The 15,452-nt window shown below is 36.3% G+C and overlaps 1 protein-coding gene across 2 annotated transcripts in view; it reads right to left on the bottom strand.

Moving 5' to 3' along the window:
- Positions 1 to 12,384, bottom strand: part of LOC105449882 (trace amine-associated receptor 9) — a 61,600-nt gene extending 49,216 nt beyond the window's left edge. The window contains exons 1-2 of one of the 2 annotated variants that reach the window (XM_011689324.1): positions 12,103 to 12,384; positions 11,399 to 11,655 (exon numbers count right to left, since the gene is read on the bottom strand). The gene's annotated coding sequence lies outside the window, so the exon portion shown is untranslated. The remainder of the gene's footprint in view (positions 1 to 11,398; positions 11,656 to 12,102) is intronic. The other variant, XM_011689325.1, reaches the window with a different exon arrangement.
- Positions 12,385 to 15,452: the final 3,068 nt, after the last annotated feature.

Genomic DNA, 15,452 nt, shown 5'->3' with positions numbered 1-15,452 from the left:
TATATATATATATATATGTATATATATTAACGCAATTACAATTTAACTCATGCTTGTCAGCGCCATTATTTAAAACAGCGCATTGCATAGTTTCCCTCTTTCGCGTCCACCGTTGCATACTTCGAGAATTCTGACTGCAGCCTGCTGCAGCCATTGTTCGGATGATTCAAAATATTTTAACACAAACTCTCGGGTGAAACCCCTTTTGTATAAATACAATAATCTGTCTCAGAGTAACTCTGTTCATCGGACAAGTAAATACTCGTACCGCGAAGCACGTCCCAGTCGGTAAATGTTAAATCATAAAAGCATCAAGAGAGAGAGAGAGAGAGAGAGAGAGAGAGAGAGAGAGAGAGAGAGAGAGAGCGCGAGAGCCAGGGATTACACGTGTCAAATATCGGCATCAATTTAGCAGTAGGTGCCTGGGGAGTGCCAATTATGCATATCGAATACATATATGGAGTACATAATCGATTTCGGTATGTCGAAGCGCCGGCAAAATATGGGGTAAATGATTGAGAATACGTGTCAATTGCAATGACGAGAATTCCGACGTGGTATGAGCAAATAAATGGCAGCGGGAATTTGTAATGATTAAAGTGGATTGCGCAAACTGATCTTCGTAATTGGAAGAATAAAACTGATCAACGAGCATTGAATATATATGTACACGCGACGTACATCGAATTATTGCTTTGATGAAGACCAGTGGCAATTAACGATATACATATTAGTACTTTTATCGTATTAATACTAAATGAGTATTTTACCACTTTTTGAATATTAAATAAAAGATCGAAACTAAACTGTTTCAATTAACTATCTCAGAGACTGTTTCCAGCACTTCTTTACGTATCTTAAACGTGTAGTAAAATTCTCTCTTATCTCAGTATCTTCAACGCAATTTCACATCATTTTCTACTTATTATTTGTTTATCTTTAACTAACACGCTTACATTACGATGTTGAGTTAGTAGAGTTGCACAGGTAAACAGATAAACCGAAAAGAAAAATAAGATAACAGTTTTTTTTATGATGCTCTCAAGCTGCACCGACAGCGGAAGTAGTAAAGCTCCGGCTTTAGTCAGACGTGCAAGTTCAACCACAGAGGTAACCGCGGTTTCTTCTTATAACGCATCGTTGTACACGGAAAGGGGCTGATTGCGTTAGTATTACGAGATTTGCTTTATCTCCGTTATAAAAATGATAAAAGTATCCATGCATTTTGCATGTAAATGAACAAAAATCTTATCTCATATACTACAATAAGTAAAATACGTAATAATATCGATAAGAAATCGTAACATTACGTTGTTTACGGACCGATTTCAAGCATTTATTGATTATCGTGTTGGACGACGTCGCTATTGAACTTTTTATATCTTCTGCAGTGATTTTATATAACTTCGTAGACGTTTGCCTGCAGTCTATAGATTTCTTATTTCCTTTTTGACATTCTCTCCTCGTATACAGTTCTAGATATTTTTAGAAAAAACTGCGAACTACTCGAAGAATGAAGAGGTACTATCCGACAATTTATTATTATAGCTGTTCTTATAGAGATAAGTTTCGAACAAACCTCGCCATGGAGGCACTAAGTGAATTGACGTAATGATATTTTGCTGGGGATCAGATTAGGATAGAAAACGGACCGTAAGATTAGCACTCTATAAATGAACATTCTACGAGAAATAAAATCAGCGTCGCATTTTACTATCCCGGCGCACGGATATACGGAGTTGCGTTCCCGGATAACCGGCTCCTATCAGAAACGTCTCTCCGGTATATCCGGTGGCTGTTGTTTCAGCAATTTGGTGGCTATATAACCGTGCAGTTACTATCGGAAGGGACATACACGCGATGAAGAGATTGACGCGCCGGCTATGGTAACGAGCAAAGTCTGAGGGTGGCGAGAGGGTGCCTGTAATATCGTAAAGAGAAACGTGGAAGAATGAATTCGGCAGTTTGCACGGGTGCGAAACTTTAAGCGATGCGTCATAAAAAGCGTAAAACTTCGTCCAAACCTTTCCCCGTATCCTAGCTTCCATAGCACTGCTAATGCACGATGACTTTCGTAAAACTCTATCTGATATTCTATCTTTATGTGATATAAGCCCTTAAGAAGTAAGAGAATATTTAATGTTTACGGTAAAATATTCAATGATAGAAAGTCGCTCAAAAAGAAAGATTTAAATGCAACGCGAGACGTGTGTGGCGGTATAGATATCCTTTTCCACAAACTACCTTCTCTTGAATTATATACCATCGTACAGCATGATATTTTTATGCGCAAGTAAATCGTATAACTTACGATACATCACAATTCTGTGAGATTACCAGAATATATATCTAAGCCGTCGCATCGTTGGCGTGTAAAATTTACGTCGTGGCGGACATCTTTCATCCTGGCAGGAAAATAGAAACTCAAAGGAAGAGAGGAGGAACACGCGATTCGATCGGACTTTCCCAAAGGTGTCGTATTCGGAGGGAAGTTCCGCCGATAAATAATGGGACCGTTCTCCACGTCCGTGTTCACGCATTGTCGTATACGTTCGTGCAAGTAACTTCAGCTATTTGAACGGGACAGACGTCGGCGGAATGAATCGTGAGCCTGACACCGCCGCCATAACGTGTTACGGGACATCAAGTTTTGGATAAACAGGCGTAACTCTCTCTCTCTCTCTCTCTCTCTCTCTGCTCGAAAATTATGTAGATCTTAATTTTTATTATATTTCTAATTTTTCATTAAATTTGGAGTTAATAACATTTGTTTTGTTTTTACATCAATGAAAATAATAAAAATAAATAGTCATAGAAAAAAAATGTATCTGTATTTATAAAATAATGAAACGTACGATAATCAACAGAGGAAGAAAATAGATAACGCTGCGATTTTTTTTATTTCACATCAAAAGAATTACGTATGACATGAATTCAATAAACAATATCCGATCTAGGTAATTACGTGAACATATCGTTGTTACAATTGTTATATAATCACATATTACATGATTAATTGATATTGTGGTAATATATGTGTTATACGGTAATTACATTTACATGTACGTACTGCATAAATTTGTAGGGACAAAGAAATTAATTACGAAACGCTTTTGTTTATATTAAACCTTGTATTAAACCGTAGAGCATTTTCTATGAAGTCAGTCAATTAGCGTAGCAAATTAATTATGCAAATTGTTGCTTTTCTTTATGTTTACTGTACGCCCCGTTGGTATTTGTTATATGTATTGGCAAGTGAAACATTTGCCGGTTTTCTCCTACGAATTATTTATTGTGAATGTGCCGCCGCATACGTGTACACCGTTTACGTAGCGTCGCGCGATAGCAAAAACATGCGGCATTGATTAAAAGTGACAATACATATTTCAGAATTTTATTTAGAGTGCAAATAAGCGTGCAAGCAATAGATGAAAGCCTCTAAATCTTATTCAGAGAATACACAGCCCGAAAATACGATTCAAATTTATGTAAACTATTGCATACCGTGCGTCGCATATCGCAGTACGATGGAACGACCATTGCGGCATTATTCCCATTCCCAAATAAACGCAGAACGCAATTCCAAATAGATTTGCTCTTTCGCGCGTGTTTGAGCGTATGCGCGCGTTGAAATTGCATTCTGAGTGGCGAGCGCTAATTGTTTTCTAAGTCACGGGCACGACAGTTTAGTCATTCCTAGATTAGAACTTCATGCAATTTGTCTATCTGTTGTTTGTAATGCTGCATAAATTTCATTATCATCAAGAACAAATAAGAATATGCATTTTAGGGAGAAATTTCATAACTAAAAAGAGATAAATTCGATTTTTAAAAATTGGAAATCACCGTCGATCTCATTAACTCCTGCATCGTGATGATCAACAGCGAATATACTCGGCTAATTTAGCGAATATATTAATTCGACATTATCAAAGACTAACGTAAGCATTGTTTCCGTTTTTACCTCGGTGAAACAAAGACGAGTTTATAATTGAAAACGAATATTACGTCGTGATTGTCGCTTGTACTTTTATAATTTGTCGTGATGATGTTACTTCCCTTTTCTTCATTCCCTTTTTCCGACTTCTCGTCGAGGGCTCAGAGGAGATCTCGCAATGGAGGAGAGAGCGTTTTCCCCTCCCCTTACTCTCGCCACTCGCCGCGTTTTCTTTCCATCGCGACTTCCGTTATGCTGCCGTAACGCAGGAAGAACCGAGGACATAAATAAGCCTGGCAGAAATTAATGCGTACGAAAGTTTTTTTTTCAGCCGGAAACGAGGTTGTCGACCATGTTAAAAACTTTCGTAGAGATTCGCTGAAAAAAGTCCGCGAGTGAAAAGACGCGGAGAAGCCGCATGAACACGCGTCCCCTGTGAATCGCGTACGATTGCCCTCGAAGCGAAATTGTTCTCCCGCTCGTTCTGTTCATTTTCAGCTCAATGATTGCCAAACTTTGAGGCCAACGAATTTCTATATGAATTCCAGAATTGAATTTTTTTGCATAAAGAACGTCGATATTTTTGCGATATTCACAATTGTTTTTCTTTTCACTGTAGCGAGTACAGTAAAAAGCTAACGTTATTAAATTAATTAATTTTGTGTATATTGCTAATAAGTATGTATTTAATGAAACTATATATAAAATTGCATTAAATATAATACATTGATATCTTATTGTGTCTTTCATTACACATATACAGTGCATACATGTGAAAGATAGTGTCTAAATTCTCTTTACGTAGACTAAATAGCAGTAAACCTATACCTGTTGATCCGGTGAGATCCAAACGTGCGCGGCTTCCTCTAAGCGTGAATTTTGAATGAAGCGTCTGTCTTTGACCGTCCAACGCGACAACTACGTGCGATTTCAATTGTAAAGGCGAACCGTAAGATCGACTTGGTTAACGCGACACTTGCAAAGCGGCATTTCACACGATAACCAAATGCTTGAGATCACACTTCAATTCCAATCGCGGTTTCATATTCAAAAATGCATCCCGTAAATCTTATACGGTAACGGCATTTTCAAAATACTGATAAAAGCTAGGAACGCAATTTGTCAAACTTAGTAGTTTTTGTCAAGAAAAGCCAAAGAAATTCTTCCATCGGCACGATATTTCTAACGTTTTACATATCGCAGTGACATAGGGAAAGCTCGTAAAACTGGCGAACTCCGGAATGTCCTTTGAACTCTCTGCTAGATACGCCGAACATCCGATCGCGAAAATTTAATACGGTGACGACAGGATCAAGCTTTTTGCATTCTGCAGTAATGCTATGGGAGAAGAGTTTTTGTCTATATTCTCTTTATATATTTTTCATCTTCCGGCAACGTAAAAGTAATAAAAAACAGAGCGGAATGAAAATACACGGATATGAAAGTGGGAAATTTACATTGAAAATTTTATGTGACCAAACAATATTCTTTTGACACAATAATGTCCGTATATCGTACATACAGGGCCGTATAGCGTTACATATGTACATATGTAAAGGCATATATAATGGTATTTATAATTCTCCCAGCGCTCTCCATTCGACAACATTTGGTATTCTATCCGTATAAAGCAAATCAGTTTTACGATAAGCGGATTGCTGACATCTGTCATCGAATGTAATGATTTTTCAATTTTCCATGACAAAAAAACCGCACGCCTGTCGCAGCTGCACGCAGTTTCACAAGATGTGCAATATATGGACATATCATTTGTGGCAGCCTGTCGATGTATCGTATTAACAATCAATAATGCACAACGTGTAATTGATCATCATAAAGCATGAGATATAAATTATGTACGTTGTGTGAATAGAAAATTAATGTGTGACTTACATCAGATTGCATCGTCAGAACGTGATTAATAGTCACGACAAATTTAATCAATAGCGAAAGGCGCGCAAATAAATGCAAATCCTCAAAGAACAGGAGAAAGGAGATTTTAGTTATAAAATATGATTTATTATATAATGTCTATTCTCACTGTTTTTATTCCCAAGAATCGTGGAAATATGTTTATAATACTCTAAAATTATTATGATTGCTTACAGAAAAATTAAAAATAAAAACAAAATGAAAACTTAAAAGCTACCGTTTTCAAAAATTTTTTATGCCTTAAGATTCGGTATTAAATAAAAAAAATAAAGAAAAACAATTTTCAATTATATTATTTATACATTTTAATATTAATATTAAATAATTTTTTAAACTGTCAATGGTCGCGATTTTCAATTATATTATTTATACACTTTAATATTAGTAATAATTAATATTTTAACTATTGATTGTCGCGATCTCAAAATTGTATTCTACTAAGAAAATTTTATCTCACTTAAGACTTACTTATCGTACCTAACACGGAATCTTCAGGTGCAAAATTGTTCATGGCGATAACGAGGCGGTGCATACTAAAACGTAAAGAGAACGAAGAAGAAGAAATCGTTAGTCGGGCACGAAGAAGCCAATGGAAAAGGGGAGTTTTAATCCTCAACCTGATAAAGTACAGACAATCTTCCTGCAAAATTCAGTTTCAACTTTTCCGAGAACGCTTTTCTAGGACCACCGTTAATAATGATGAAACAAACAACGCGGGAAGGGGGGAGGGAGAGGGTTACTAACGTAAATACTTACCTGTAGAAAATGGATTGCCATTTTGTGTCATTACAATGAAAGCGCGTGCAACAAAGATATTCCGTGTTCGCGCAGGTAACGTAGTTTAATTTTTTCGCTTCGCGAGGAAAATGTTCTGCAATGGATACGATGAATACGAAATGAATGCGAATATTCTCTTGCAAAACTATGCAAAACTTATCGCGGAAGTGGATTTATCCCGGATATCCTATTTGTGTACACGCGGAAATTGGAAATAAAATTGTAGCGCTGTAACACAACGATTTTATATTCGAATTCACTAGCCGAAAGGTTGTGCAAGGTTTCAATTGCAAATAAACGAAATAGCGGCGGAGTGAAATAGCAGATAAAGTGGGAGCTTCGTTACGGCTTCCGCGTTTGTGACCATCGTTTTCGACTTTAACAAAAAAATGGGTTAATGTCCGCGGCAGAAACAAAATTATGATTTATTGGTAATTCATTGAAATGCGAATTGTTTATTCAAATTGTTGTTAACGTAAATGAAGTAATTATAATTGATATTCGCGAAGAATGCATGTTTGCGGTACGTTTGTTCAATTATTTCTCGTGTCGCAATAATTCGTTTCTATTTATATCTAGTTAAACGAATGTCATTATTCACAATTATCCATGTTAATAATAATAAATTTTAATTTGTTGGGTCAATTTATCTTCAACGTTATTTTCCGCGACGGTTATCTCAATAAATAAACACAGCAAAAAATCATATTGAATAATTAGGATTTCTAATTAATACTAATTCTGATTCTTTAAAAAATAAAATTACGGTTCCATGTCATTTTGTACACACGTCAATCGCGCGAATTCCAGCATATATGCGCGCATTATTTGATTATATCGCATGAACGTCCACAGACCGCGTAATTTTCTGCTTTATGCTAGTTCCTCCTCCGGTCGTACGTAACATCAAAGTGCGCGATAGTCATGCGTAATTTGCTCTTTCTCATGCAACTGCCAAATTCAGATTACAGCTTAAATAAATATGAAAACTCGGTGTGACGTCCAAATATGACAATTCAGTTATTAAAAGTCAGTAGAGCGAAATTTTGTCGCTATATGTTTTTTTTCTTACAGTCTCATATTTAGATTGCGTTATAAAATATTGCGTGATATGAATATGAAAACGAAACGTCTACAGGGATTCTAGTATAATCAATACCGCAAAGCAATTATTCGAGATTGTAAACGTTAGACGGAGTCCGAAATGGTTTAAATGTCGATATATTAAATCACTACGTGGTTACAGAACTACAAGATGTTGCAAACTGCATCAAATCGAAGTTTAATTCCAATGTCAGTCGTCTTGTCAGCAGCAGACTTACCGAGGAACATGTATAATCATCTGCAATGTGTATCCGCGAAAACAGCTCAGAATTCTGTCCTTGTAGAAAATTAAACTCGCAAAACAGAAAATAATAAATTTTTGAATGAATAAATAATGTAACATAAACATATATGAATAATATATGTATAATATATGTATGAAAATTGTCAAATATATTTTTAATAAAATAAAAAAGAGCGTAAAAAGGTCTTGATGTTTACGTGAATATTGAAATGACTACAAATAATTTTCAAATAAAATAAAGAGACTTCATTATATTTAAAAAAAACATTCTACGTCTAATACAGGAGGTTTACGTGCATTTCTGTTATCACAGGTTAGAGGAGCAGATATCCAAAAGCGAAAGTTCAATCGTAACAATAGTGAATAATGTGATTTTGGATAATAGTATCGTTAGCTTAAATGTTTACGCCGAGTGCTCACTGCTACGTGTCGCGATTAATAGCCATAGCCAATTTATATTATCTACCTATCGCCGGGCACACACACAACGAATCCATAAAAACTCGCGATAATCCATTTAAGCGCAGCTCGCCGGTTCCAGCCGTAAAAATTATCAGTGAAATACCAGCTCGGTGAATACCCCGGCATACGCGTCACCAGCAAGCAATTATATATATATCCTATCTGTAATTGCGCCTATATAATGCCATCATTTTATACTCTTTTGTAGTCTCATTATATAAATTCTGCAAAGATTTTCCGATATTTGAATCAAGCTAAAAATTCGGCAAAAGCGCGAAATTTTTTTTTTTCATTCATTCTCTCGATTATTTCAGGCAAAAAATAATTTTGTATAACTTATCATTTTCTGAAACTATCGATTGTTGTACATCTTCTGCAACTGCAAATTATTTATGTGAATAATTATTTGTATAAAATATATCAACATCCACAGAGCGTAAAAATTACGTAATTTTTGAACGTAGGAATCTGATCGATGTCACATCTTACAGATTTATATCTCTCCATACAATCTTTTTAATTTTATCAGATATGTGCCGTAGAAGCAGCTCTGTCGAATCCCGATAAGACACATTCTTGGCAGTGCTGCTTCCTCGGAAGTAGATACGAAGTGGAAGCGTTTCACTCAAACACATTTCGCGCCTCGTAAAATGGGGCTCGCTCCTCCAAGTTTCGCCGAGAATCGAGGTGAGACGACGCGAGCGTTTTACGGTAAAATCATTAATTAAAACGCTCGGAAGGGAGTGTATGTGGGTGTATCGTATAACAGGCTTATGTCGCGACATACCTTCCGCGTTGCAATAATGGAGATCCGCGAATGGCCGCCGTATACGCACCGGTACTTTCATAAGAGAGAGTAAAAAAAATAGTATATGGTAAGAAAAGATAATAAAGGCGCTACGATATTTTTACTCCGCTCTTCATATCGCGCGCGAATTACACTTAATACTGTCGACAAGCCACTCTACCGTCGATAACAGTGGAAAAGTGTAATAAATTCCATTCGCGCGGCTCGCTGAAATGGATATCACGCGCGGGGTCTGCGATCAATTTAAAACGACCAGCTATCAGCGGCGACGCCGTTGGAAAACTATTAAGGTGAAGCGTTTACAAGTACAAATTGAAGCGCAGCTTTCCGATGAATGCAGCTATTTGCATATATTGAATTTGTCACGAAACGAGAATGGGAGATCCCTTCCCATTGTAATTGGCGAAATCAACGAGCAAGTTTGTCGATTTCTTTTATAGAAATACAAATCACACTTCCGATTTGCATTAATAATTCGCGCTATAAATGATGAATCGCTTTGAGATGGAAATTTCCTTATTCTTATTTCGTAAAGAGAAGCTTATTAAGGAATTACATTTACGTTATTTATAGATTCATATCGCGCCCATTCAATTTACACCGAAATGAATGTCACATTCTTCTTACGATCAGAAACTTTACCAACGCAATAACTTTGCATTAGAGCGGAGATTTACTCTAGTCGGGATCACATAAAAAGATACACGGGATCAAAAAATTGAATTTAAAGTAAAAATCAGAAGATATTTTAATAGAATTTTATATATAATCTGCGTTCAACGTGACAAATTTATTGTCACGTACGAAACAGAATGAAACAGAAGTGAGAAATTATTACGGTAGCTTTACTTATTCACATTGATATGCTAAACCTTTCCTTTACTGTTGAACGTAAAAAAAAAATGAAAGTACAAAAAGTTAAGCGGTTATCAAAAAATGAAAATCATAATTGCTAAAGGAAAATCACTAAAGATAACAAGTACAAAAAGCTTCTGCGATTTCATCTTCCACGTACTCCACATCTAAGAAATCGTTTAATATTAAAGATGCTTGCCGAGAAAGTTTTGAAAACTTGGTCAGAGAGCTGTGAGTAACAACACGATCCAACTACTTGGTAACCACGGATCTGCCGCAAGCGTATATCGCTCAATATCCGTCGTGCTACGATGTCTTGTGTTGTATAGTTTGTATCAATCTCCAAACTACGTATCCTTCGGATGGAATAATAGTGGCATCGATGTCGAACTTTCGCGCAAGATCAATGTTTGTCCCGTTACAGCTTGTTATTTTAAACATTGATGAAACAACATGAACATAATTTATGCAGGGAGAATGTAACTGTCAGAGAAGAATTACCTAATAATTGTATGATGTGCAACATAATATTTTATCGTAACTTTTCTTTTATATTTATATAAGGTATACCATTCTACTTTTCTTAATTCGTATCGTAAAAAGATATGGACAAGAACTTCTGGCTTTTGCAGTTCTTTACGGTTTAACACAAACGCAATGTTTGTAATTTAATATCTTAAGTGCAACTGCAGACGCCAATAGCGGTTATAATCAAATATAAGAAGACATACGATCATAACCACTTTGGGCAATTGTAACGGGATTGTAACCAGATACGTATGATATGAATCGTAGAAATTTGATTTTTACAAATAATGCCCGAGAATCTTTAATTTATAACAGGCTAAACGTATCTACATTTTATCGTAATTTGATCGTTATATTATATATTTAATATTATATACTTTATATTCTTTTAAATATTGTAAAATATATTTAATAATGTAGTAAATAAATTTATTACATTTACACATTGAATATGTTTACACATAAAATAACGATCATATACTGTAAATTACATGTTTTGTAAAGTTACACATGTAAACACAGAGCTAACGATACAACTTTATTTGTTCTTCTTGAGTATATAGAAATATATATAGAAATGTATATAGAAATGGGTCCTTTGATTGTGGAATAAAAATGTTGTTTTCCCCTAACGCAGCTAACGGAAACGCATTGCTTGTTTTGCGGAGCTTCGCTCCGCGCCATACTTTCTGTCAAATACGGCATGCTAAATAAGAGGACTCAGCTTCAATTGCTACAATTAGATACGTACTCGGCAGTAAATCCACGAAGCTGTCGATAAGGCTTGAGTAAGTACGCGACGCTCCGGAAGGCAAGAAGGAAAAACGCTAGTGCGTGACTTTCGAAGGCGAGAAGTCTTGAGAGGCTGGTATGTTTCGCAGTGAGATCCGATAGATCACTTGATCGAGACACCAAGACGGATCACATCTTGTAAAAACTTCACGTTTTGGTTTCCCTTTTCACCCGTTGACACAAGAAGGCGCCTTCGCTGTTCCTTTAATAACTTTTCTGTAGAAAATGCATGTACCATCGTACACTCGATTATTTTCTTTTTTTCTCTTTCTATTCGAGAGAACAAAGAATTTTTCGTGCGGAAGTAATAAATTGCGAACTGCGCTTTCATCGATATAAAATATGCAATGAAAAATAATGAAGAAGAAAACTTGTGCACAGTTCCTTCAATCTTTCGATATTATATCTCAAAAAGTGCTTTTGTAAAAAAAAAAAGATATATAAATTTTTTTTCTTTTCAAATTTCAATTTTCAAAAACTTATATATTTATTTCACGTGTAAAATATTAATAAATTAATGTTAATTAATATATGTCTACAATTAAAAATTACAAATACGTTTAATATACAATAATTTATATTTAAAAATTTCAGCAAAGGAAAAAAATAGTCAAAATGTTTAGATTTTTCTATCTTTTACAATTAACGTAACTATATCGGCACCTTATCTTCCTTTGGGCAGATCGAACGAAAAACACTTTCGAAGTGGCGATGCGTGAAAAAAAGATACTTGTATTCTTATATCGCCTATTGCGATCGTTATCGACGGCCAAGTCCGTGTCGCTGGTCTATATCGTATGAAAATTAACGGCGGCGTCTCTCCCGGGATAGGGGATAGTCGACGGAGCGCGTCGTAGCGTCGCGATGCTGCGGACGCCACCGAGAGAGCCGAGAGAGACGAGAGAGAGAGAGGAGCGTCGCGACGACGCGGAGGCTGACGACGCACTGACTGCCCGCCTGGGTGCTCCCGACAGTAGTCGCGCTCGGTGAGAGAGAAAGAGAGACGGGAAAGCGTGGGCGGAGAAGGGAGAGAACGAGAGAGAGAGAGAGAAACGGAGAGAGAGAGAGAGTGAGTGAATGTGGATGCAACCCTGGTCTCCCGATCGCCTAACTGCACCGACACTCTCTTGCCGTGCCAAAATCTATCCACCCACGCGCTCGTTCGCGAACATCCTCGCCGATGTATCCTCGTTCCCGGTTGATCAAGAATCGCACGCGTCGAAGATCGCGACATACTTTCGGCGACGGCGACAGTGACGACGCGAGGGTCGAGAGCGAAGCTTACAGCTTGAAATCGCGAAATATTCTTGCCAGAAAATAGTCTCATTGAAGATTTCATAGTCTGAAGACGAAAATCGTGTGGAAGGCAGTCGTGCGGAGACAAAATATCGTAACATGTTCTCGGTGTGCGTCTTATACGAACGACCTGTACATCATGCAAAAAAAGGATTAGCCAATGAAGCTAAAATATAGCTATGGCAGCTAAGATGTGTCGATGAAATAGGGACAGCTAATACTGAAGTTCAATTTATTAGTTATTAAATTGTAGGTGCTATACAGTAAAAAATATTTGCGGCTAAAATCAAATAATATTCAGCCGAATCTACTATGCTATTTTATATAGAATATATAGAGTATATAGAGCAATAGAGTAATAATATTTGAAGTATATAGCTTGTGTACTGCAAAATATAAATGCTAAATGCGCTGTAGATGTGCATATGGCAGTGCCACATTGCAAAAACAATTACAAATCAAATTTTCGCGCTTAACTATAAAACTTAGCTCTGTGTACTAAATGCGTATGATAAGACATTTAGGTACGCCATTTAGATATGCCATCTTTTTTAGCTGCCTATACTAATATATGCTTTTAATTTCAGTTAATAAATTTTTTTGTCACAGTGAATGTTTTTTATCTGTAATAGCCAGAACTTAGCAATGACACTAAGACGGTAGCTCTTATAGCTAACAATTTGATTCAGCTATTGAAATTTAGCCACTATTACTAAGTCATTTTTTTTCGCGTGCAGAGCTCGTTAATGAGGCCACCTTAATGAGATAGCACTTTACGGTACCGCTTTACATATCCTTATGAACTACGTAACTTATAAAAATATACATACACATCTCCGTGATTGAAAAATATAATTTCCCCTTCGGTGGCTCTTTCCCAACGAGTACGTGTATTTAAAAAGTGCGGCATTTTTTTCAAATCCGGGTGCGCGCATATTTAATATTTTGGTGTACGTTTCACACACAGTTTCACACACATTTGCGGAATTCTGCGCTGAGTGATTTAACGCTAGCGCAAATGAAACTTGAAAATTTAATTAGCTAATGTAAAATAATGGGGCGCGTACACAAGAATGTTGAATAAGGGCGTACGGCGAATAGCCACGTATAACGTTTTCGGGGAGCGGATCAAATTTTTTCGCTATACCTACCCTTCGCGCGCGGACAACTCGTATGACTCATTGTTTCGAACGGTTGCAACAAAAGTTCATGTTTATTTCATTCGAATGTACGGTATGCTAAAGGTAAATTAAGCACCACATACGTTTTCATCTGTCTTCCCTCGAAAAATAATGAGGAGCGGGCTGTAATTTGTGCGTACTCGACATTACTCAGACGTATAAGTTTGAAATCGCAATTATACTCTTAATTGCGACAATAATTTAGACGGAAGCCATAGTTTAGATCGCGCAGCCTCCTTTCGTGCTTGCAGCGCAATCAATTAATTAACTCGTGCTATCGCTATTTTCCTTTGATATCCGCAATTCCGCACGTTTCCACGACCATCTCGGAAAGATGCCAGCATTTCTCATCGTACTTTCATTAAAGATTACGTAATTACAGGCAGGCAGCGATACTTATGAAAGTATCGTAAATCATGTAACAGCTGATACTTGATACCCCCAATTCTACAAAGTTGCAAATTGCTTACGTTACCACAATAACATTCAACACACAAAACGCGCTCATTAATAATCGCTCTGGTTATCTACTTCTCTTACCAGACACTATGATACATTTCTGTGACCACGCTACATGCAATAACACGACGTCGTTTTAAATTTCTTTTAATATATCGCGCTCTGCGTGCTGCGTTTCATATAAAAGTTGCTATATATTCTCAAAAAAAAAAAATAAATTAACTGTTATCACAATAAAGCTAGTCATTTGTGGTGCAATTTGTCTGAGTATAAAACGAGAATGTACTGCCGATAAGTATTTAAAATATTATATTTTATAATAATAAGGATTTAGAGAACATGTTGAGGGAGTAAATTATATTCGGGATTAAAAATAACTTTAGAGAAAAAGTTAATAACGATGATTTTAGAAATAATTTCTTATTTCTAATATTATATACCATGAATTCTCCTTTATTAAAAAACTGTTACATATTTTCTGATTAAAGTAATATCATATACTATTTGAAATTTGCGGCTAAAGCATACTTATTGTTAGTAAAATTGAAAATTTTTGTTTTAATATTATCAAATTAAATTATATGATTATATTTTAACATCTCTTATTTGATTATTTTATTGCAGGCCTCTGTTCTCTTTTATTTCTAATTTATTTCTAAACTTATTTCTAATAATTTATTTCTAAATACGAGCCAATACACAACTTTTGCTTTAAAAATGACTTCCTTGAGATATTCATAAACAAAAGTTATGCGTAATAAATCACTTATGTTAGTTCACAAAATATTCTCCGGCTATATTGAATTCAGCCGCACAATGTAGTATATCACAGACGTATAAGTATTTACTCACAGCCGTATCATGCAATTAGCCGTGTTTTGGAGGGCGAATTGCATTGAGAAGTGAAAACGGGAATTACGCTGCAGCCAATTAAGGGGCCGGGTACACATCTTCGCGTAAGAGTGAAAGAGAGCCCGTATTCGCTGATGGAAGAGGTCTAAGCGCCAAGCACCCAGTCATTCACCATCGGCGAAAGTAATCTCGCACTTTGTCCGCGCGAAGATTTAGTCGCGGTTG

This window comes from Wasmannia auropunctata, unplaced genomic scaffold, assembly GCF_000956235.1.
Source record: "Wasmannia auropunctata unplaced genomic scaffold, wasmannia.A_1.0 LD336071.1, whole genome shotgun sequence".
Taxonomy (NCBI): Eukaryota; Metazoa; Arthropoda; class Insecta; order Hymenoptera; family Formicidae; genus Wasmannia; species Wasmannia auropunctata.
This window is presented reverse-complemented; position numbering and strand designations above follow the sequence as displayed.